The 24,445-nt window shown below is 41.2% G+C and overlaps 2 non-coding genes across 2 annotated transcripts; both read left to right on the top strand.

Annotated features, from left to right (window-relative positions):
- The first annotated feature begins 13,446 nt into the window (after window positions 1-13,446).
- trnal-uaa lies at window positions 13,447-13,529 on the top strand. The gene has a single exon. It is a non-coding gene; the product is annotated as a tRNA-Leu (tRNA).
- Window positions 13,530-16,662: 3,133 nt separating this feature from the next.
- Window positions 16,663-16,745, top strand: trnal-uaa. The gene has a single exon. It is a non-coding gene; the product is annotated as a tRNA-Leu (tRNA).
- Window positions 16,746-24,445: the final 7,700 nt, after the last annotated feature.

The raw sequence follows: 24,445 nt of genomic DNA, 5'->3' as shown, positions 1-24,445 counted from the left end.
AGAAAAGAAAGTGGAAGAATTTAAATGAGAGACATTAGAAAAGTGTTTACTGCCTGAAACACAAGTCACCGCAAGACTTGAACAGCCTCTTTTTTTTCATCCGTTTGGTTTCTGTGTGTAAGGATTTTTCTTATCAGATATTATGACACAATGTCAAAACATTGGGAGACAACCACATGCGAATCCCCATTAGTGTTCGTTTTATCAACAACAAAGGCAAGTGATGATCCTGACTGACAGTTTGTCAAATTGCCTGTTGTCTTTGTTTTATTAACCTTCCATTGCATGAATTCTTACTAACATGCTAAAACTATTTTGATTTGTCTTTATTACTGTGCTTAAATAATGGAAATATCAAATAATTTAAAGGTGTAAATGGTGGGTGGGTACATTTTTGCCGTATGGAAACAATGTGAGAGCCATCCAAGAGAGAAAACACCTTCCTGCTTGCGCTCACCCTGCCCAAGCTCTCACTGTGCATGACAACAGCCAGATGTTCACAAGCGAGTCACGGAGAAGTCATCTTCTAGCAGTAGTGAAGCAGTGCGCGTTCATGTGTTTTGGGGGGCATTGCTTTGACGAGAGGGCTGACGGAAGGGGTTGGTTGAATCAGTTGCATTTTTGCAGAATGCAGCCTGCATCTTCCAGGTTTACCAATCCTGGCAGTAAAGCAATACGATCAGTCACCAATATGCTCAATGTTAGCTAAAACAGAAAAACACAAATACCCAAAATATCAGAAAACTGTGTTTTGGAAACTCTTCTGCTTCAATTCCTTGATCATTTACACATGAAATGAAGATCTAAACTGTATCCTCTTGTATATAAAGTCGTAAATGCAGTTGTCTGTGTGGTGCAGTGGTTCAACTGAAGCCAGGCATGGCTCCTGTTCTCAGATACTTTCTGTGCTGTGGCTGGGATAGTTCAGCAAAAACTATGCATGGACAGGCATATGCTACACCACTGTGACTTCGATTCCATAAGCACAGGAGGTAAACTGGAGTACAAATACTCGCTGTTGCTGCCCAGCAGCTCAGCCTTTACTGCCACGCCTGGCAGATCTGATGTGCAACTGCACCTTGAACTTGCAATGAGATTACAGCCATCCTCCTCTTTAGTTACTGTGTTCTCATGACTTTATGTCTGTGTGTTAACACCAAGAACAGGTTGACACAGCATGGGCCTGCGATCATGCCCATCCAGATCCTGTAGGTGTGTCACTCCCTACCAGCGTTTGATGCACATTGTGTTGGAATTAAATGCCACTTCATGAATTCAATGATTATGAATGATTTCCAATTAATTAAACCCTAAATTAAATATTAATTATATAACTATTATATCTTAGGAGAACACATCTGACTTTCAAGTCCTATAAACTCATTTGCAGAAGAATTTATGGTTGTCTTCCGAAAGGTTTCAACGGAAGGTTTTTCAGTTTAGTTAAGGTTAAATTCAGGCAATAACAAAGTCTGGATCTACAGCAATTCTGGTGCTTCGGTGAGGCTTTACTTTGACGTTTAATGTTTGTTTTCTGTAACGAAAAAAACAACTGCAGTGGAGACAATTTGCTTCCTGTTTACACCGGCATGCAGGCATGACTACAGTACATGACTGGTCATATGATGTGTGCTTTGTTGCATTTGTATAGACATTAAAATGCTTGCCTGGGATGGAGACCATATCGGTGTGGATGTAGCCTTAGTTTTAGATACCAGCACAGTAATGGTTGTAAATAAGCACGAGACATTTACTTACAAGTCATTCACAAGGCCACTATTTGGGAAAGCTATAGGTCCTTTATAGTGTTTGGACAAAAAATATCTTTGTTTTATTTTCTGAAAACACTCATCAATCTTAATAAAGAGTCCCAGAAGGTAAAAGTCCATTAGCAATTGTTCAGATGCTTTGGCTGTCCTTTGCTAACCATGTAAATATTAATGGCAGAAAAAATGAAAACAGAGAACGAATAAATATTTTATCTGTACTGCCTCATTATAATTATTTTTAAATGTTGGGCCTCGTCGTCGTATTTTCCCAAAAATCTATTTAGCAGGTACAATAACAAATCAGTGTGTGGATCCTCCAACAATATCCTCCCTCACAATTATTGTTCAGGCTGGGACCGGAGTGTGAGCTGGGCCTGTTCACCCACCGATTAGCCCTGACCACAGCCAAGATGTACAGTTATTGCCATGGCTATCTGGGGCTCCCCTATGGGCTGTTTCATTAGATGGACTCATATCAGGCCCCAGAGATTCTCAGGCCAAATAACCTCTCTCTCTCTCTCTCTCCCTCTCTCTCTCTCTCTCTCTCTCTCTCTCTTCGACTAGAGTACAGGTGTTCTAGGACACTGTGAAGTATGCTGAGCCTCCATATGTGCAGTCAAAACAAAAAGATGCATCGCACATTTGACACATCATTGTCTAATCAAATACAAACCCATCATCATGATCATGAGTGTATATAGTTTAGTGTAAATAGTTTTAAATGTTTCGTAATTAAATACAAAATTGGAAATTAACTTGTCTGTCTGTCTCTCTTAATTTACATTCAATGTGTTGACCAATTAGACTTTATTAAATGATTCTGTTTTCACAATGTGGCCCGAGACATAATAGTGTAGCGTACCCTCAGAAGAAAGAAAAAAAAAAACTGCCTGGGAATATATAAGCAAAATACGATTGCATTACATCTAGGAAAAACGAAGATTATGATGTGTGGTAATCAATAACACGATGTTTAATGAATACTTAGAATATTAAATGATGAAAGAAATTGATTTCAAAGATATAGCAAAGAAACACTCATTAATTAACAAAGGGAAGGAATACAGGTCATTCTTGACCCACGTTCTGCATTAGAAGGGGTTTGCAGTATGTAAATAATGCATTCTACACCACATACATTAGTTCTCAATGCAGTCGTCTAGCTGCCAACATTTTACCCACAACCAACCACGACGCTTCAATCTTTCTCACCTGACTGCCTGACACACAGCAGACACAGGGAACATGCTGCCAGCAAAACCACAAAGCATAGTGTCCAAAACCAGCTCGGCTCCGAGCTTTCAGCCAGTTTGTTTCATTATCGCCCTCCCACCTCTTTGTCTCCCCCCCTCTCTCTCTTGCTCTCGGCCTTTGGTCTCCAGCAGTGTTGGACAGTCTGTCTGCTCTGAAGTCTTCATTAGCACTGCTGGCCTGCCAAGCAGCAGACGGGACAAATGGCTATTTGAGATTCTGTGCTCCTCTCCCTCCACCCACATGCACCTCCTTCCTCCTCCTCCTCCAAACAAATCTCCCCCTCGCCCAAAACTTTTCCTCCCACTGCTCCAAACTCTCTGTTCCGCAGTGTTTTCCCTCATCCTTCTGCCTGTTTTGCACCTCCTTCTTCTTCCTCCATGTTGCTGCCAACCATTCAGTCTGTTTCCTCTTCCTCTACTTGCTACCTGGGGACTGGAGAGGACCGTGCTGAGCAGAACATCGTGCTGTTCTGATCTGGTCGGGGACCCGTCAGCAATGCAGGCTGGTGTGTGCCATTTGGTCGCCACAGTGCCCGGCAGCAGGGGTTCCTGGACAAACAATCACCCAGAGATCTGGGAGGCCCTTGAACAGCTCAATAAAAGTGTGCATCACACTGAGCGACATGGAGCTCACTGCAACACTCACACACGCTCACACAGAGACACAGCTACTGACACATACACTTTGTCGGCCCTGTTCGTGAGGACCTTTCACTGCCTGCATTCATCCCCGAACACGCACCGTATACATAATGCAAGAATTCGACTTTATATAGCTGGATGTTATCAAATAAGGATAATTATACTGACTCCAACCTTGATGAAGTAGAAATGGGTTTCGCGACAGGAAGTGTCAGTATTGTTCAACAAAATCCAGAGTTCAGGGAACTAAAACCACTTGGTATAGGTCTCTGCAGGGGGAAATAAAGTGTGCCTAATCTTATTGGCTGTAAAAGTAAATAGATTTCCACACTATATGATTTCATTTTCTGACTTTATAGTGAGGTCATGATAATCTTTTTATTTTTTGATCGGTGTATAATTTCAGCTCGTGCCTATCTATTGCAAAGACATCTAGAAAATAGATTTTTGAATAATGCATCATTTTCTGACTTCATTGTGAATGCTGCATGGCGTCACTTATCATATGACGGGGATAAATTATTTAATCAATAGCTTAAGATTTCTCTCCGTCATTTGGAGAGAGATCAGAATTTATATTTTTGCTGAGCTTTGACATTGTCTTTGACTGATCTGATGCAAAAATGATTGATTTGGATATAGCATCCCAAGTTATACTGCCACTAAGTTTGATAGAAAGCCATCCATTCATTGTTGAGTTATTTTAAACACACACAAACAGACACGCGCACACGGGGGTAAAAACAACACCTTGCTTGCGCAGCTATGCTGTGTATGAATACGTCAATCCACAGATTCTGCGATGCGCTCTGAACAGATTGCAACAGCATCTGAATTTTTGCGTTAGTTGCCTCCAACCTGTCTCTTAGTTTACACAACTACAACAAATGTAAAACCCCTTCTTCTCATGACCAACAGAAGATAATTCAAACATTTCCTTGTTGTCTGCACAGTATGAGCAGGAGCCAGCTGGAGCAGCAAGAGATTTACATAATACAAATGTGTAAAAACCTTAACAAACATGTAGTCTACTTAGTTTTAAGCTTAATACCTAATATTCATTCTCCATAACTTGCCCCTGTGATGCCTCTAAATGTGTAGAGATGCCTCTAAATGTAGCACGTGTGCCACTCTACCCTTTCCTTCATCAGCCCCTGATGACACCAGTGGACACACGGAACTGTTAATCCATATTCTCGGGTGATTTTGCTGAGAGAGATCAGTGCACTGCAGAGTTAGAACCTAACCAAATAATATAGATAATCCAAAGTAAAGACATTTCAAAATGTGACTGGACTAAAACGTCACGGGTGTGTCAAATATCCACTGGTGTTGAAGTGGAAGCACAATTAGAAGCCCGCAGCGCTTTGTCATATTGTATGTCGTATTATACATTACAAACACTATGATTTAGCTTTGGCCTGATCTCTTAAATGCCCCCCCCTCTCAGCGGACCTGTCTCTATCCATCTATCTCCACCAGGGCTTTCTCCTCTGGTTTCACCCCTCCCCCCCCTTCTTCTTACTTCTCTCCAGCCTTCCATCCTTTTTCATCAAATGCAATACATGTCGTCCACTGTTCCCACCACCGCTGCCACCTCCACCCCCCCCCGTGCTATGCAGTAAGTAATGCGATCGTGTTAACCCCCGCTGTGTGCGTCTACGTGGGTGAGACATGCTGGCTTCGTGTCATCGCCCCCACCCCCCCAACCTCCCTCTGCTGTCTGCCTGCAGGCCACCGATGCCCTATGCACCGCAGGTGAGCTGTCATTGCCTATCTGAGCCGCCTGACACACTGGCCTGCCAAGAATAGACTCTACTCCACTGTTTGCAAATCACACACTCGGACAAACACATGAACATTCACACCTGCCTGCACTGGTAAAGTGCACATACTCCATTGGGCTTTCTGATGTATTAAATCGGTGAGAAATCTCTGTGAGAAATGTCCCATGTTTTGATGGAATTAATTAAAAAGATTAAAATGTATGTTATTGTAAAAAAAAGTACTTGCTATTAACATGAATATTATATATAAATGAGTATTAAATATGCTATTACAACGTAGATATCAAACATCTTATTAAAACACACACACACACACACACACACACACACACACACACCAAAAGCTAATATTTTGTATTTTTATGGTGGATGCAATAGCTTTTATTGAACTTCTCTCCTCATATTGGAGTTTGTTTACTTTGCAAAAACTCATAAGGTGAAAGTTAGAACTCATCAGATATCTTTCACATTTTTCACCCTTCTCAATATTCGAACTTGTATTGTAATGTTTTCCAGTATTACACAGGATCTATTCCATTTTTAATTTTTTACCCTTTTTGTAATGAATTTTTAAGACCCTTGGTGTTTGATGGCCACTACGGTGAAATATCACTCAAACCTAACAAACTGTGACAAGCTTTCAGACGCACACAAGAGACAAACCCCGGGATGTTTTCCTCCTAACACTGAGCTGAAATGCCTTCTACTGTATAATCAAGACGAAGGCAAGAGTCCAACCTTCAAAGAGCAGAGCAATCACAGCTCCCCTTAAGGCCTGTTACGGCTATAGGTCAACAGTCCAGCTCAGTTCCCAACAACAGGAAATACATGGCTTTATTTTGTTGACTGAGAGGTGGCTGTGTGTGTGTCTCGCCCTTTACGTGTGTGTGTGAGTGTGTGTGTGTGTGTGTGTGTGTGCAGTTGTGGAGGGGGTGAGAGGTGAGCGAGGGAGAAAGAAATGGAGAGAAAGGCAGACAGACAAACCCAGGTGCTGACCCTGACTGTGACTGACCTTTCCCTCCCAGTGAGTTAGGAAACACCGCTATCAATGGGTGCCCCTCTCTATCCCCCTGTCCCTGTCCCCATGTACATTCAGTCCACATAACAATAAGCTCAGACTAACCCCAGATTGTTTACTTATATTGCTATGCAACCTCCAGATTAAAATGTACACACCAATGCCAGCGCACAACAAGCGGCCAATTCAGTTATCTTGCAGAACAAATATCTCAAGTAAGAGGTATTCTTCTTATCCATTCCCTTGGTAAATGACTGGGGGTTGGTTTGGGCAGTCAAGGTGCCTCCTTAGATTTCTGTTCAGGCACAACACCCCTGTATTTATAGAAATATAATGCATTTTATTCTTGAGGATGAAGATTGCCACTGCTTTGCCCACTTAGCTGTATTACCACATGACTGTACCTTTATCTTATTTTTATCATATGCATGCAACTACATTAACTGTGTGAATTTGTTTGATTTATTGCATAGTTGTTTTCTAATTTAGATATAAATTGTGTTTTGTTGTCGTAAATCTTTTTGTAAATTTGACTGACATCTGACTTGCTTATGACTGCCTGTGGTGAATGGAACATTGAGTTGTTGTTTTTGTTTTGTTTTCTTGTGCCATTTCTCTAATCTGCTCATTTATATGGGAATCTGCATTTATATTGGCACATTCAATAATATAAATAAGTCATATTAGGTTTTTTTCCCCCACCCTCTACAGGGTTAGTGCTATAGTCTACCTGATTCAGAGTATCATTTTAGACAGGATTTCGTGCACAAAGTGCTATGTGTTGCTAAAACTGTTCTCCACTCACAGGAATTACTTTCATACGCCATTCGATACTACCAGTCAAAATTAGGACATCTTTTTCCGTGACTATCATGTTTATAATTACTTTTATTCTTTGCAGTTTCTTGACATCACAGCTTCTGACTGCAGTGCTGTGATCCAGCTGAATGGAGAAGCTTTTACAGATCAATCTTCTGATCCAATTGAAACTCTAAAATCAAGGGTTAACATTAATATCAACAAAAACTTGTACACATATGGGTTTCCTTGTGATGTATAAGCTAAATTGAGCAATTTATGACTTTCTTTGAGTACATTGTGTGTAGTTGTAGTGTACTGAAATGACCTGATAAGTCCAATAACCAATAAGTCCCTTGAAATAAAGAAAGACTTGTGTCGTCCCATTTGCATTCTAATTCTGAAATACCAGCCAATAATCTAACTTATCAGCAAACATGATTTAAATGACTGATTGTGCAAAACCACCGGTACCAAAACCACTACTAGCAGGTTTGTGGGTGAGTCAGGGGTGCATGTATGTATACAAGCAAAATCAGTAATTAGCATTTTTCCAATGTCCAGTTTTTTTCATTTCTGGAACAAAATCAGGAAGCCATCCAGTTATTACTTTGGCTCCCTATTAATAAACACGTTTCCTTTGCATGGCTTTCTGCTTGAGGAACATCATTTACTGTAAACTTCAGCACATGATTATTATGGGAAAAAAATATACTGCGAATACTGCAATGGTGTGAAATGCATTATGTAGGTTGTATTTAAAATATTTTACATTCAGACATTTTTCTTGGCAACCGGTGGTAATTTATCAGTCTGAGTGGGTCACATTAATTATAAAGATGTAGATGACTGACTTACATCCTATTATCCAATATCAAGCCCATGTATGTGCCTGACTGATGTATTTTCCTTTATTCCCTCTACTTTCTCTCCTCTCTCCCTTTGAGGCTTAGAAAATAAAAGTTCTTTCATTGTTACAGCCACAGACAATTTGTTTGACAACGTCAGTCTGTGCAGTGCCGCAGAGGAGAGAATTATTTCTACTTATCACTCCTGTGATATCCCTCCCTCCCAGCCTTGCTTAATTCTTTCGTTTATTTCCCCTTCCCTTCCCCTCTACTCATTTGGCATTAACATATAACTGCTGTGAGCCCTGCCATAAACACAACGGGAGGCTCACTGTGTGTGTTTGTGTGTGTGCCGCTGTGTAAGCCAGGGTGCCTTTGATCCGATAAAAACCTCAAATTTGGATGGTTGAAAGAGTTTATATACTTTTTTTTTTTTCTTTTCCAACATTTATTTGCTTTTATTCTGATTTCCATATATATTCAGCCTCACTCCTCTGTTGGAGATGAACAGCTGAGCCTCACGATGTGGACCAAGCCAACACCACGAGAAGGAAATGTTTTGACAATTGGCTTTGTCAAATTTGGTTTGAGATTTCTTCATAGCCTTGTGCGGCAGACCATTAGATTAAGACTCTGCTTGTGTAAATCCTTTTCACTCCTGGTATGATTGATGTTCTATTTCAAAGTAAAGCAACAACAAACAACTTTCCACACAGTGAGGGCTTTTGAATGGCTCTCCATTCATCACTGGGATGCTTGGCCTTTTACGTGAGAGCCACAAACAGCCTGAGAATTGAAAATGTTTTCAGACTCAGTTATCAAACAAGCATTTTATTATAAAGACTTTTTTTCTTTTGATTTGAATCAAATTGATTTGAAGCATTTGCTTAAGACTTTTTTTTGTAGAAACAAAATACAACGGAATTCAAACATTACAGGCTCACACTGAGAAATCCTTCTTATTTCCAACAATGAGAGAATTGTTATAAAAACAGAAAGGAAAGGGAAAGTTCAAATGCGCAGAATTAATAGACTGAATTTTGCTATTGCCATATATGCTACAACAATACATGTTGATAAACATACACTATACATGAAGAAAACTGATGCTAACTGGATTGCATTTTCCCAAGTATCAAACTAAATTATAATCTTCTGCGCAGCAGCAAAACCTGGTGTGGGCAAATGAAACCATTTATAGCATTTAGGGGAAGATTTTGGTCTCAAAACTGAGAATGTACGACTCAAATTTCAAGTACAATGAGAATAAGGAGGCTGTTAACGGAGGGTCTGCACACGTTTAGGTGAAAAGCAGTCATGACACCACCTTGTTCATGTACTAGGACAAACTGGAAAGTGTGTGTTGGCCTAATGCAATGTGTACCCTGATGAGCGAAACCATTATGACTACACACAAATGAAGCAGATAATGGTGATTACCTCATAATAACAGCACAGCTCATGGTCTGGGCTATATTAGACAGCAAGTGAACAGTTGGTTTAGCTGCTAATATCTTGATGCCATGCACAACAAGGCACCTTCAGAGGTCTTGTAGAGTCCTTGGCTGTGTTGTTAATTCTTTCCTGCTGTCTAAATGTGGACAGAATACTGGAGACACTAGAACCTAATCATTCCCCTGCTTGATGGCCAATTGCAGATAAGTGTGCGTCATGCTAGGGTGCTAGTGCACTATAGCTGCTCTTAGACACAGCAGGGGATCCCCACTGGATTCACCACAAGTGAGTGGGGGGGGGTTGATGATGCTTCTAACATGCAACAGACGCATAAATGAAAAACAAAAAGGAAACAAATATCTTCCGGTGACAAAGCAGTGTCACACACACATAGAAGACACGGACGAACATGTCAAGAGAGGAGGATTTGTTGCTGTTGTGAACGCGTCTCTGCAGGAAACCTCCCGCTGTGTTGCACACACTAAACGCTGCCTTTCAAAAATCTCTTAAGGTGGATATATTATCAGAGCTTCTGGCAAAAGTGAAAAAGATCCTGGGCTTTTTTTTTACAGAGGCACAAAAGCAACTGAAGTTCCAAATGCAAGACTTGTTTCACCTGCCAGACTACAAGCCTGTCCATGACATCTCAACAAGATGGAACAATTCCCTTGACATGTTGGAGCATTTTTTGGGGGGGGGGGATTACCAACCAGCTGAGTTGAACACACTGCTGTCAAGGCAGATAAAGAAGGGAGACAGCATAGCCAGCCGGACAGAGGACAACATGGCGCTGATCCAAGAGGTCATCAAGTTGATGTGAACTCTGAGAATTCCCTACCATCTCAATGATCCCAGTCCAGCTAAAAAATAATTTCTATTCAGATGATAGTATCTACTGGTAATTTATTAGATGAAAAAGCAATTCAGAAAAGACTTTGATGGTTGCGACACATAACCCCAAGGCCTCAGGGCTTGATTCATGTTTTTAAGTCAAGCTTTTCTGAAGGACAACACCAAGGACATGAAAATAATGACGATAAAAGCAGAGGTGGTGAGAATGGAGGGAGAGCTCTGTATAACATCTCTCTCTCTCTCTCTCTCTCTCTCTCTCTCTCTCTCTCTCTCTGTCATATTTGTTATTTTCATTTACCTTAGTCTTAGGAGCGGAGAATGGGCCGACCAATCAGGGAGCAGACACAAGAGGGGGCCGTAACAGTGACCAATAGTAGACGACAATAGGATCCAGGCAAAGGTTTCACACCTTGGTGTGAAGATGTGAAGGACTCTGGAAGACTGAGTTCTGGAAGCTCTCCTTTGTCTTCAGGATAAAGGAGACATGTGCTCAGGCTTTGGATACACATGTAGGCCCAACTATTGTTCACCGACTGTAGGTCCATGCATGAGACAAGATGTGCGTATCATCCACAAATCACACATGCTCAAAATGGACCTGGAGGACCTCCAGAAGAGGCACGTCACTCACAGTGTTTCAAATGTGCCAGGAAATCACCTGTGCTGTGTTTGTCTAAAGGGTGTCCTGTTTGTCTGACTGGTTGAGTGCTCTTCCATTCACTGGGGAAAAAAACTGCTTTTGACCAACAACAAGCATTTGTTATTCGTGTGGGAGGCAGGGCAGCCGCGTTGTTTTACCCTGCCCACTTACAGTCACAACAAATTTTTCCCTTGTAGAAAAGCCAACCTGTGACGTGCTGTTTGTGTATTTAAAAACTGCATTTTCCCAGTGCCAGGGCCCCCATGCTGTGTTAAATGAAGGCATTTATTCCCCAACTGAATCGGGCCTGGAGATATGCTTTCATTAGGACTGCGATTAGCATAGTGCTTGTTACTGCTGGGCCTGTTAGTGAAACAGAGCTGTATGTCTGTCTCTACGTGTCCCCTCATTACAAACAACATGGAAATCAACTGTAGATTGTTCTTCTTCCCCCTATACTTCACACACTTACTGCACCCACACACACACACACACACACACACACACACACACACACACACACACACACACACACACACTGATGTGGGTGTTAGAGAATTTGAGATAAGACGGGCCTGTCATCCAAAAATCACAAGTGCAAAAAGGTATCACGAGAAGCCATCTCCAGAGGACACGTTGTTTCATCGATGTGAGTGAGAGAGGCTGCTCCCGTTGGGGGATTAACATATGAAAAGCAAACGCTACATTTTCCAGATGTGAACGGAATCCACCTGTGCTGTGTCTGACTTAAAGGTTTACTGTTTGTCTGCCTGGTGAGTGCACTTCCATTCAGTGGGAAAGTCAGTCTTATGACTACAATAAGCATTTGCACACTTTTTTTTCAGTTCTGTCACCATACCTTCTGACAGTCACAAGAAGAAAATGTCCCTTGTAGAGCCAACCTGTGCCGTGCCATTTATGTATTCAAAAACTGCATTTTCCCAGTGCCAGGGCCCCCATGCTGAGTTAAATGAAGGCATTTATTCTCCAGCTGAATCGGGCCTGGAGATATGCTTTCATTAGGACTGCGATTAGCATAGTGCTTGTTACTGCTGGGCCTGTTAGAGAAACAGAGCTGTATGTCTGTCTCTACGTGTCCCCTCATTACAAACAACATGGAAATCAACTGTAGAATGGAATTATGTGCATCACAGTTAGGACACGGAGGTTAGATTTGGAAAACAATTTAATGGCTTGAGGAATGAGGTCCAATTTTAATGCGCTTGAGCATATGGACTAATAGGAGAGGGATTTTTTTAATGTTGGGTCTTTTCATCTCCTGTGTGCTGTGGCAGTTACTAGGAAACACGAATGACAGTTCAAAAAGTTCAGTGAAAATATTTTTTGAAAAAGGTGCTGTAAGACTCTCAAAGCAGAGAACAGAACACAACATGAAAAGCTAGATGATGATTTTGGGCTTTTATTCATGCCGTCTTTCAATCGTTTTTTAAGCAAAGCACCACTTTGGGTAAAGATGGAGTATACTAGAGTAATGTTCCCCTTTTCAAGTTGTGACAAAGAAACAAACAAGGTCTAAAATAAACAGTCTATTTAGATTATTTTTGAATGTGAGGGAATATTGTAATATCATGATTCAAGCCAAGCTCTGACCTCCAACATCATTTGTATTTATATAGCTCTTTTCTAGTCTCGATGACCACTAAAGTGCTTTACAGTACAGTTTTTTGCCATTAACACAGTGCATCTATGGACAGCACTGTTTTGTTTTTTCCTTTTACACTTCGGCATGCAGATAGAAAAGACTGGGATCGAACAGCCAACCTTCTGGTTAGAGGATCTATCCCCTCAGCCACAGCCGCCGTTAATGTTGGAATAGAGCTGTGACCATAACACTGCAGTGACTGAATTATATTCTTGAATAGTTAAAAGAAATCTCCCCACCAAGTAATTCAATACACAACAAGAAATATATATTTTGTCCACCACGTAAATTAAACACTAGAAACTCCACTTTAATCAAATAATATTCAGCAGCCCTGAAAACTAAAGACCCCAAAATGATCATGTTCAAACTGTTTCAACACAACTGGGTAAAACTTACCTCCAAGTAGAATCAACAGTCAGATTGTTGTTTTTGACCACAATATATATAGCTAGTTGTAATGTATAACAAGCAGAGGTCTCAAGGCGCTGAATGGTTTGAAGGCTTGAAGCTACTTGTTTCGAGGTAATAACAAGTACTACTGAATATATGAAAAAGTTTTACAACAGCTTTTTTTTTTTCTCCAGAGGAAGCTGACTGAATTATAGTAAATGTGCAGAATCAGCTTTGGTTTGGGCTGAAAACTTCAAGTCTGAAAATAAATAAAGTCTGGGGGAGTAGAGTTAGAAGAAGTAAACTTGCCTGATACTTGAGTGTAAGAATCAGGATGGCCGAGTGGTTAAGGCGTTGGACTTAAGATCCAATGGATGTATGTCTTCGTGGGTTCAAACCCCACTCCTGGTAAACTCTTTAAGAAGGCGTTGCGTACAGATGCGGCGGTCTCCTCACTGTCACAACATCACCAGCTCCCCCCAATGACCATGTTTTGCGTTTCTCTTCAGCCAGTTCATCAGCAGCTGGGAAACTGGACCAGCTGGGCCTGCACACCTCACTCTGCAACTGGCTGCTGGACTTCCTCACTGAGATACCATAGTCTGTGAGGATCGGCAATAAGACATTGGGCGCCATCACTCTGACCACAGGGGCCCCCCAGGGCTGAGTGCTCAGTCCCCTGCTGTTCACCCTGCTGATCCACGACTGTGCACAAACCTATATCACCAACCACCAAATTTGCTGATGACATGACTGTTGTGGGCCTCATCAGCAAGAACGACAAATCCAAATAAGTGAACCAGCTGGCCACGTGGTGCACGGATAACAACCTCCCCCTGAATGTATGAAATTGACATTTCTTTCTAAGCTAACAATCGAGATTTGGCCCACACTCAACACCCCCCACTGACCATCAATGGCCCCACTGTGGACCGCTTCAACAGCACCAAATTTCTGGAGGTGCCCATCTCAGAGGACCTCTCCAGGGAAAGCTCAGCAGTGCCTGTACTTCCTCCATAAGCTGAAGAGAGTAAGAGCACCATCACCAATCATGTGCACCTTCAACCGAGGCACAGTCGAGAGCAGCCTGACCAGGTGCATCACTGTGTGGTTTGGGAGCTGCACAGCCGCCAACCGCAGGAGCCTCCAGTGTATCGTGAACGCACCTTAGAGGATCACCTATGCCACCAGACTGAAAAACAGCTTCATCTACCAGGCTGTCAGGATGCTGTACCCGCGTGAGACTCAAGGCTTTGTCCTATATTAGCTGCTAATAGCATTTCACCCCTAAAACCTCAGACTGAACTGTCGGCAGTCCAAGATTGTGGAAAATGCAGGTGTTAGTAAGAGGAATGCATGGAATAACACCAACATCTTTGGTCCTGCTACATCTACATTGAGCCTTTTTGTCCATTATGGGTCTAAGAATGTTATAGAACAAATCTACATAGTGCTAATTTCAGGGAGTTTCACTAGGGGGCTTCTGTTGGTCACTGTTGATTTAACACTGTCTTTCCATCGATCATACTCTGAGATGGATTACAAGATCTCTGCATTAGTTATATTCATGGCAACAACTCAGATTCATCTCATTGAGTGTTTTACCTCATGGCCCATTGGCTTCTCAGACTTGATATCATGATAGTGAACACTTCATTCACATCACAGTATCTGTGAGTCCACTGGGGCAAGGTCTACAGTCCATAAGATTGATTTCCCATTTAAATCAGTGTTCATTTATGCTACTTCTGGGTGTCTTATGTTTTAAACGTTTTGAGTCACTGATCTTACCAAGTATTATACAGCTCTTTATGTAACATTCAATCTGCGGAACAACCTGCAAGTTAATCTTTTGCTCAGTTTCATAGGATTCATTCATTGTCTCAAAGGAGGAAAAAAAAGTCTATATGACCATTTCATCATCTTACATAGAGCAGATGTCCTAGCCCACTGCATTTAGTGTTGATGTGTTCTTTCTCCTCAAATACGTCGAAATGAGACTTTCTAAGTTGTTCCCAGGCCACTGAAGCGGCAGGATTTTTTATTGTCTCAGAGAACTGGCACTATACATTGATTCAACCCTGCCTGAGAGCTCTCCTGATGCATTTAGATTCCCCTGTGCTTTCTGCTGGGCTTCTCATGCTCGCATCCCTCTCTCATTTGTCATTTCTCTCACACATACACACAGCTTTTAGTACTGTTGTTAGACGGTTAGAAAGTTTGCACATATTCCAGGCTATCATTCGCCTTTTATTGAACCTGCAGTGTTCAAGTTTCCTCACAGTATATTGGAAGCACATTGTTAGTCCCCCCTTCCCACCTCTCAGTTGGTCAAGGCCTCACCCCGGCACCTGTCATTTATCTTGATGAGCTGTCTACCTTAAAGAAGCATCTCTTTGGAGGCCGGGGTAAGTGGCAGCTGTAAAGCCACCACAGGTGTCAAAGAAGCCGGCAGCGAATACAGTCAGTGTGCATTCAATAGCAGCACTGAGTTTCAAGTTTTGAGTTTCTTTCTCCTCTTACTTTCCTTCTATGTAGCTGTTGTTACCTCCTTTTAGTGGCAACTATTGTGTTGTTATAGTACTGTTAAAAAATATAGTTTCATATTCATTTAGTTTTCTTTAGCATCAATTGTAAATGGTTGTAACAGTATCTTTCGCTACAATACATGCACCTGGCAAGTTCTGAAAAAGAAAGTAGAAAATAAGGTGTGGTTAAAGTTCAAAACTTCCAAAGAAAGTATTGACTGATAGATTGTAAGGGTCATCAAGACTAGAAAAACTCTATATACATACAGACCATTTTAATGGGTATCTCCACCAAAAATTGGTTGCTCAACCCATTCATCTGCCATTCCAACCCTCAGCCCTTGCATTACACAAAGCACACTACGTCCATTCGGATTGGCAATAAATCGTGTCAGTACAGAGTTTATTCATGTGAATATAAGCCCCAAAAAGGGTTGAGAGCACACAACAACAGCAAATGGAAATTATCCTAAATTGTCACTGATCATGACCCATAGAGTTTATGTGCAAGAAAGCCAAGAGGCCCCTCTCCCAAATCAAAACAAAAACATCATCATCAACATCAGGGATATGTTATCTGGGTCCACCTAGGTTCTCATCCCAATTGGATGTGCCAAGAAAATCTCAAATGGGAGGCACAGAGGAGGCTTTCTATGGACTTCTTTCAGTGTAAAATTGCAACATTTCCAGATATTCAGGTTCCACATCCTGTCCTTAAGGATTAAGACTGACTTCAGCCTCTTGATTTAATTATTTCTGTCACCCAAAACCCCACACAACACAAAGCCACATTGTGAATGTTTGAAGCTACTTGTTTTCAGGTACTAACAAGTACTATTGAATGTATGAAAAACTTCTACAATGGCTTTTTTTTTTCTCCAGAGGAAGCTGACTGAATTATAGTAAATGTGCAGAATCAGCATTGGTTGGGGCTGAAGACTTCAAATCTGAAAATAAATAAAGTCTTGTGGGAGTAGAGTTAGAACAAGTTAATGCCTGACATGTGCTATCTGAGGACCAGGATGGCCGAGTGGTTAAGGCGTTGGACTTAAGATCCAATGGACGTATGTCTTCGTGGGTTCGAACCCCACTCCTGGTAAATTCTTTAAGATGGCGCCCGAATGGCTTCTGCCTCAGATCAGAAGCAAGTAAATATGGGAATAAGGTCCTGAAGAAGCTCCTATATCAGCCCAGATATTAAGAAGGCAACATTCTAGTCTAGGTCAGATCTAGATCAGTTGTTGTTGTGGTTTCATTGGGTCATATTGAGTGTGGATCACATTCCTATCACAAGCAAACCATTGTCTGTAATCTTGGTCAACACCCAAATAAAAGTTATGTCTTAACGGTTCAACATTTTATATCTAAGGAGAAAATGAAAAAGATGCAGGTTTACCCTTCTTTGCCTCTACTTAAGGCATTGACTCAGTCCCAACTTGAAGGGGGCTAATCACTGTTTGAAGAATAGTGTGGCCTCACACTTGGGGGAACAAACCTTCATCTTGCTGCTTCACACTGGCCAGCACTACAACAATCAGCAAAACAGAGAAATCCAGTTCTTAGGGTAACAGACCTTCCATCCTTTGGCCATACCTTGAGTTTCTGTCCATGAAAATAGAAAGTAGAGTAGGTGACAAGATGAGTTCAGCGCCAAAGGCTACATGGCCGAAGCACCCTTCTCCAGACACACCAAGGACTCCAGGGATGTGACTGTATGCCTAACTGTTCTTGCTTACTGGGAAGTCCTCCTCAGTCATCTGTGAATCAGTCTTTTTACACACATTTAACCTGAAACCTTTCCAATTATCTCTGAAAAGGATTTAGAATTTGAACATCCTGTACCAACTAGCATGAATAACTTTTACTGTTGCTTTAGTCGGTGAGCACATTGATGTGTGGCAGGTCCAGTGCAGACTAAACATTATCAAGAGAAGGCTGTTGCGTACATGTAAGTGCATTTTGTATTTTGCCATATAATTTCATTTTCTTTTACATAATGTTATTCCATTTTCACATTGTCAATAAAAGTAATTTAGCACCATTTGCTTTTAATCTGCTCTGTGAATCCACTGACATGACAATGACATCTTGTTTATTTCACAGATGATTTGGTCTGTGTGCTGCTTTACCTGAGCTGTGACTGACAGAAGGCAGAAGGCAGAAGGCAGGTCTTGAATCATTCATTTACTGTGTAATCACAGAACATTTAGAATAAGGAATTGGACAAGTGTAAGTGAATTAGAAATCCACTTCTGTCACTTTTAGTGTTTTTAACTACACAGATTAATATGCGCCCTTTTTTTGTTTTGGGTTTTTTAGTTGATTACTTTGTCACAGCATCATCTTAGAGTTAGAATAGATTCATTGATTATAGAGTATAAACTCTTCTGAATTAGCCTGCTCAGTGTATGTGCTTGTATCTTAGAGATGTAAAAAATACCATTCTACCTATATTCACTCTGACATGTATCCAAAGCCATCCACTTCCCAGACTGAAGAATCAGAGAGCTGCTGTGGTGCAGCAGTGAACTCCTCCAGACCTCTGAACCTTGCGTCTCTTCTCTTTTACCTCACAGTACAGAATGCCTGAAGGATGTGACGCCACCGCGCCCAGTGATATTTAGTTTTATTCCACAGGTAGAAAAACAGGAACTGGAGGGCAGGCAAATACATTTCATGAGTCAGTGAATATGAGCAATTACTACTGTCAACAGAGCACACTCACAGGGTGAACTCAGGTGGACAGACAATAACCTTTTTCCTCTGAGTTTTAGTTTTCAGTGGTGGAGTGAATGCTGGGGCCTCCACTTTCTAACAAATCTATAAACCTCAACACTGAGGAGGTGTTCAGTTGAGTTTTATTGAGTGGCTTTTACTGAAGCTCTTTCCCTGTAGATGGATTCTCAAACTTCAGTGTACCCAGAGACAAGTGTTGGACAAATGGTCTTTTTCTTCAGGGTTGCCTTTTTACAAATACCAAAGAAAAGGGTCAAACAAAAAGGTAATGAACATTGGATCAACAAGGCATTCAAATTAATCTTTTTTTCATTACCTTGATGTTGGACTGTACTTTTGACCTTTAGCATGTGTAATGCTGTACCAAAGTTTCAGCTTTTAAAATCAGATTATGACCTTTAAATTTAAATCTCATTTTGAGATGCAGTAATATTCTTAGCCACAGTTCAGAGCTCAAGTAAATGAAGTGCTCAACACTGTAAACTGACTGACTGTTACCACAGACCAGTCCCAATGCAAAGTGTTATTTAATACACAGAATAACTCTGATGTCACCAGATGTGCTGTCGTGCATTTAAGAAGCGTTTCAGGAGTGGCTGTCTGCTTTGCCCCGCGAATTACATGAACCTCATTTGCTGTTGTTGGGAGACACAGGAGCAGCCTAGAGCATGCAGTACATTTTCTGAACAAAACGCTTTTGCAGACAACTAATCATGAAGAGGACAAGTGGTGAGAGGAAAATCAAATCAGCACAGACAGGCTGCATAGCAAAAATGCAGTGGTGATATGGGTCCAAAAGTCTATCAACTTCTAATATATATATATATTTTTGTTGTTGTTGTTGTTGTTGTTGTTAAACGTTAAACGTTGACGGCGGGGCGGCTGTGGCTAGGAGGTAGAGTGGGTCGTTGTCTGACCAGAAGATTGGGGGTTTGATCTCTGTCTCCCCCTTTCAGCATGCCCAAGTGTTGTTGGGCAAGACACTGAACCCCAAATTGCCACAGCTGTGCCGTAAAGCATGAATGATGTGTGATATAGAAAGTGCTGCACATAGAAGCACTGTATGATTGCGTGTGTGAATGGCAAAACTTTACTGTAAAGCACTTTGAGAGGTCATCAAGACAATAAGAGCTCAATAAATGCAGACCATTTCGCATAATGTTTATTTACTTGTGGATAACAAAGGCTGTTTGCTGCACAACATGGATTCATCTCAAATGTTCAAATCCCCGTCCCTATGTCTTTCTTAGCATTTAAGTAGAGATGATAACCTAACATAGTGTGATGCAGCATTTGCATATTTAAAAGTTGAATTAACAAGTGAAACGGATCTCTGCAATGGAAATAAGTGTGTGATGATCCTATCAGTTGGCATGTCTTATGCAGTGTGAGTGGAGATGGATTCCGGTGCAACTATGAATGGGCTTCATTACGGTTTCTTTAGAGCGGGGATGTGCCTCGAGGAAACCCAGCCCCGCGTCTCCTCTTTGCCTCGGTGCTGAACGCAAACAGCCTTGGGATGCCACTCGATTCTTCAGTGCTGTTCAATAGCCCGGACACAACCTGAAGGACAAGAAGGAGCTGATTGTAACAACCAAGCTTATGGCATTATTGTTTCTGAATCACTTGGAATGCAATTTGGCTTTTCTAAGCTTCATGCAGCTGTTCACTCACAGTGTAGGGTTCCAAACTAAAGGATGACCGGGGCCTTGGCAGTTACAGGTGAACAAAATAAGACAAGAAAGATAGCAGTGGTTTGTTTTTAAATATCACTTGGTCTCCAGGTTTTTAGCACACTACCTGGTTTTCTCGAATACACGTTCAGTGATTTCCTCCTTACTGCTATGAAACTTACGGTATCATCTCAGCAATTTGAAATGACCTATTCAACAAATGGTTTTAATGTGTCATTTGCAAAAACGATTCATGGTCAGGCAAGATTTGAAATCTGCAGTGAGCAAAAGAAAAAGAGAAAAATACAAACAAATCCTTCTCAGCCCCCACAGAAACTGAAGGCATTCTGATTTGATCAAGCAAAAATTTAATTGTATACTGTAATTAAAGTGATTTCATTAAATGAAGGAGTCTTTGGCTCCAATGCTAATGATCCTGTGTTGAGGAATTTTATGAGACGAACAGGTGAAGGGGGCAATACCAAAATATTAAATCACTGAAGGAGAAAAAGAAAACAAAGAGCTAACACATTTATTCACAGGATGTGATTCAATTTGCATGCTGATTTCAAAAGTGATTACTCCCATGGCACAAACCACTAAAGAAGTAGCGAACTTAGAAAAATAGTTTCCAGCTTAGAGACTTTGACACATTGTAATAAAGAAGTTCAATTACAGGTCCCAGCAGCGCACACACACACACACACACACACACACTCAACACCAAACATGTTCCTTGCTTTTTGCTGTACAGTGGGTGTAACATGGAGGCAGTAGAAATAGAGATGGCAGATGGGAATCGAGTCAAAGCCATGATGTCCACAGCCTGGACCTCAGCAGGAGCTCCTCCATGCTTAATGGCACATTATTTCTGAAAAATGCCTGTGGGCGTGAAGTATATATGATGAAGGCAGACACACAACATGACAAGAGATCAGGGGGGAAAAAAGAAAAACATTTAAATCAAGATGAAAAATAATCTACAGGAAGACAGTAGTTTTGACATCTTTCCAATACTGATACAGAATGCTGTGATAGTCTATCAGAACATATGGCTCTTTGGTTACAAGCACTGAAGCAGTAATGTACACGCAACACAATAAAAGATGTCGCACAAACACATTGACGTGAATGTTGCCATGTAAAATGAATACAAAAATAAAATTCATAATAACAGTAACTGATTCAATCATTGGGATTTGTTATAATTTGCAAAGTTAGATAAGCAACAGCTGTAAAGGGATTTCTTTTTATACATAAATTCTCCCAACATCTTTTAAGGCTTCTATGTAATGCAGCAGACCTGCAAATATAATGCATACGTTGCCAAAATCACCACTGTTGTTAATTGAGAGTTACAGACAAAGTAAAAAATATGGTCCACGGAGACACAGAAGGTCTTTCAGGCCCCACCTCATATCACATTATGTCCCCCTGTGGACCAGCAACCTCACAGACCTGCACGTGTTAATGGTGAAAAACATCACTGGTAGTAAAAGAGAGCAACGTTATGCCATGGTCACAAATCCACAAACAAATTACTACTGATTATTTAATTCTGTTCCTCTCAAGAAAGCTTTTTAAGCTTCTCCAAGATCATCATTTGAGTTTTTGTTTCTAGCAGCAGCAAGCAGCTATTAAGAGTGGAGAGGCTCTGATGAATCCACTGAGCACCTCCCCAGCACCCAGCAGCAGACAGAGTTAAATACAAGCTGGGAAAGATAGTGGGACAGTTACAGACCACTTTCCCAGAATAGGCCGTTTTTAATGTTGTGGCTGATGACAGAACATATAATCATGAAACATACAATTTATTATCCTCCTTATAGCATAGGCAATCAAATTAAATATACCACTCGTTAATTTACACATGTAACTAATTAATTTTGACCTTGCTAGCTCATGCGCCTCAGAATGTGTCGGTTTGAGTTGCTAGGCAACGTCTATTTAAACTGAAGGGGGTTTACAAGGCTCAGCTGGGTTTTTTTTCTCTCTCCCACCTGAGGATGAAGGCCTTGCCCCCCCCCCCCCCCCCCCCCTCTCTCTCTCACACACATGCAGAGGCTGCCTCTTCCCCCTCTGTCACTGAAATGTCTCTGCACTCTCGCACTCCCTCACCTGTGACTTCTACACATCCCTGTGCTGTTTTGGATCACATTCTCTCTCCCATCGTTCCTCCTTCCGCCTGCAGCTGTCCATCAGGCTGGAGTCACTATAGCTTCACCAGGGTTTTTTAGTTCCTCTATTTAAGTCCAATTTTCTCCTCCTATCTTCAGTTGTTATCCCTTTAGGCAGAGGTCAGGGTCAACTCCTGCCTCCGTGGAGGAAGCAGGGACTCCATGTCTCACTCGACACTATCTGCACAACAACAGTGTTTGAGCTAAACCCACATGTTTGGGTCGAACACAACATCCATTCATCTGTCGAAAGGGATTCCTACATTCACGTGGTTCCACTAATTTCCACAAAATATGAAAAGCTCCACAAAGAAGCTTGATTTTGAAACAGGACAAGAGAGGAAATGCGTCTGGAAACAATATTCAATAACCATGATAATAATAGTGACACTAAGCTTAGGATGTATTCATATTGCAGCAGAATACAGGGATCTTGTGCTGTATCGGTGTACGAGTTCAAGGCTGCAGTATTAACCAATCCTTGTGCTGCTGCTATTACATTACTTAACAGCAGCAACTTAGTGGTTGTGTTCTTTGGCAATGTTGTTGTACTTTGTTATTTATTCATTATTTATATTTTGGTTGTGAACTCTTCTTGAAATGAAAAGTCACAGTAAACCACACACCTCTGTTTAAATATGTACCACTGTAAAACCATGTCATTTCCATAAAGTATTCCCGGATTTGAAATGGCTCAATCTTAGCTTCTTTTTCAGACACAGTGTACCTTAACTCCAGGACAATATAACATTCTTATGTGTAATGACTATTATTGTATTTGTCCTGTGGTGCTCTGAGGAAACTTTGCCGCAGCCACTGAAGGCTAAATGGTCCTATTGGGCCAAATGTGCCTTCTTATGTCTGTTGAGAAGCAATAAAATGTAATGGTGTTACATTAACTTATTAAGTATTTATATGATTCCTATATAGTGTGAGCTTGTGTACTACTGGTATTGATGAAAATGGGAAGTGAGTGATATACTCGGGTGAAGAGGAGTTCAAGTTTATTTGTAGATATACAGCAAATACATACAAACATTTCATTGATACATCATCACAAAGCTCTGGGTGGGAGGTTGGTCAGAGTACTTGGAGTCAGGAGCAATTTTGAGACTGCCTTTAACATTGAACAGTGCATTCAGAAAGTAGCCTATTCAAGTGTTTAGACCATTTCACTTTTTTCACATTTTGAAATGTATCTGAGATAAAAAGCCCAAACTGAGCTACATATGGCATTATCAGTTTTTAATTTCCATTGATTGTTTAACCTTCCTCACCCACCATGTTGGCCGGTCTGCAATATTCTATAAAAACAATCCATAGTGCTAAAATGTTGGAAATCCAATAATGTGATGACAGGTAACGTTGCCTGACTTCATTCAGTGCGGCCAATGTTGAAACAGGAAGCAGCCAAATGAGCTGGAGGTGTGTTTCCAGGTGTCGATCATCACTGCTCTTGTTTCCCTACACATCAGAGATCTGTAGTGATGTCACCATATCCTGTCATAATAAGAACAGTAAGTAGTCTCAGCCTGCAGAGTGAAAATAACCCAAGTTGTTACAAATCACAAGTGTTCTACATGTTTATTCCAGAAATTGCCGATGTGGGTAGCTTAGTGACTTCATCGTCAGCCGGACAAAAAACTGGGATGAGCTGTGGATGTGCTTCTAACCACCAATCATAGATTCTCATTGGTTGCCTTGGTGATTCCTTCTCCATTGTCCGCGACCATATTCATGACCCTTGAGTTTCAAAGAATGCACAACAGCCCATATATAAACCCTTTGATCATACTATTGATGATGATAGGAGCTTGAAAACCAATTATAGAAAATGGTAAATCTGTGACACCGGCGGAGTACCGAGACTCAGATAACATACAGGGGACCAAGGTTTGAGATACAAGTTGTAATATTTACTCACAGTCCTGTTATTCATACACAAGTAGTCGGACAAAAAAGGCAAGCAAAGGCAAAGTGCAAGCAAAAACCTGGTGTCCAAAAATACTGACAAAGGTCGTACATAAAAAAGCAACACAAGGACAAATGCTCGACAGGAACAAGAATCTGTCAAAGAGCAATACAATGAGCTGAATATAAAAAAAGGTTTTCACCAGGAGGGAAAACGGGGACAGGAAACTAGTCACGTAACAGGTATGCAGTAGTGGAATGACTGAAAACAGGAAGTGGAAAAACGTGCAGAACTTTTTTAA

The sequence above is a fragment of the Hippoglossus hippoglossus genome, chromosome 20 (genome assembly GCF_009819705.1).
Source record: "Hippoglossus hippoglossus isolate fHipHip1 chromosome 20, fHipHip1.pri, whole genome shotgun sequence".
Taxonomy (NCBI): domain Eukaryota; kingdom Metazoa; phylum Chordata; class Actinopteri; order Pleuronectiformes; family Pleuronectidae; genus Hippoglossus; species Hippoglossus hippoglossus.
Note: the sequence above shows the minus strand (reverse complement) of the source record. Positions and strands in the feature narration are given on the sequence as shown.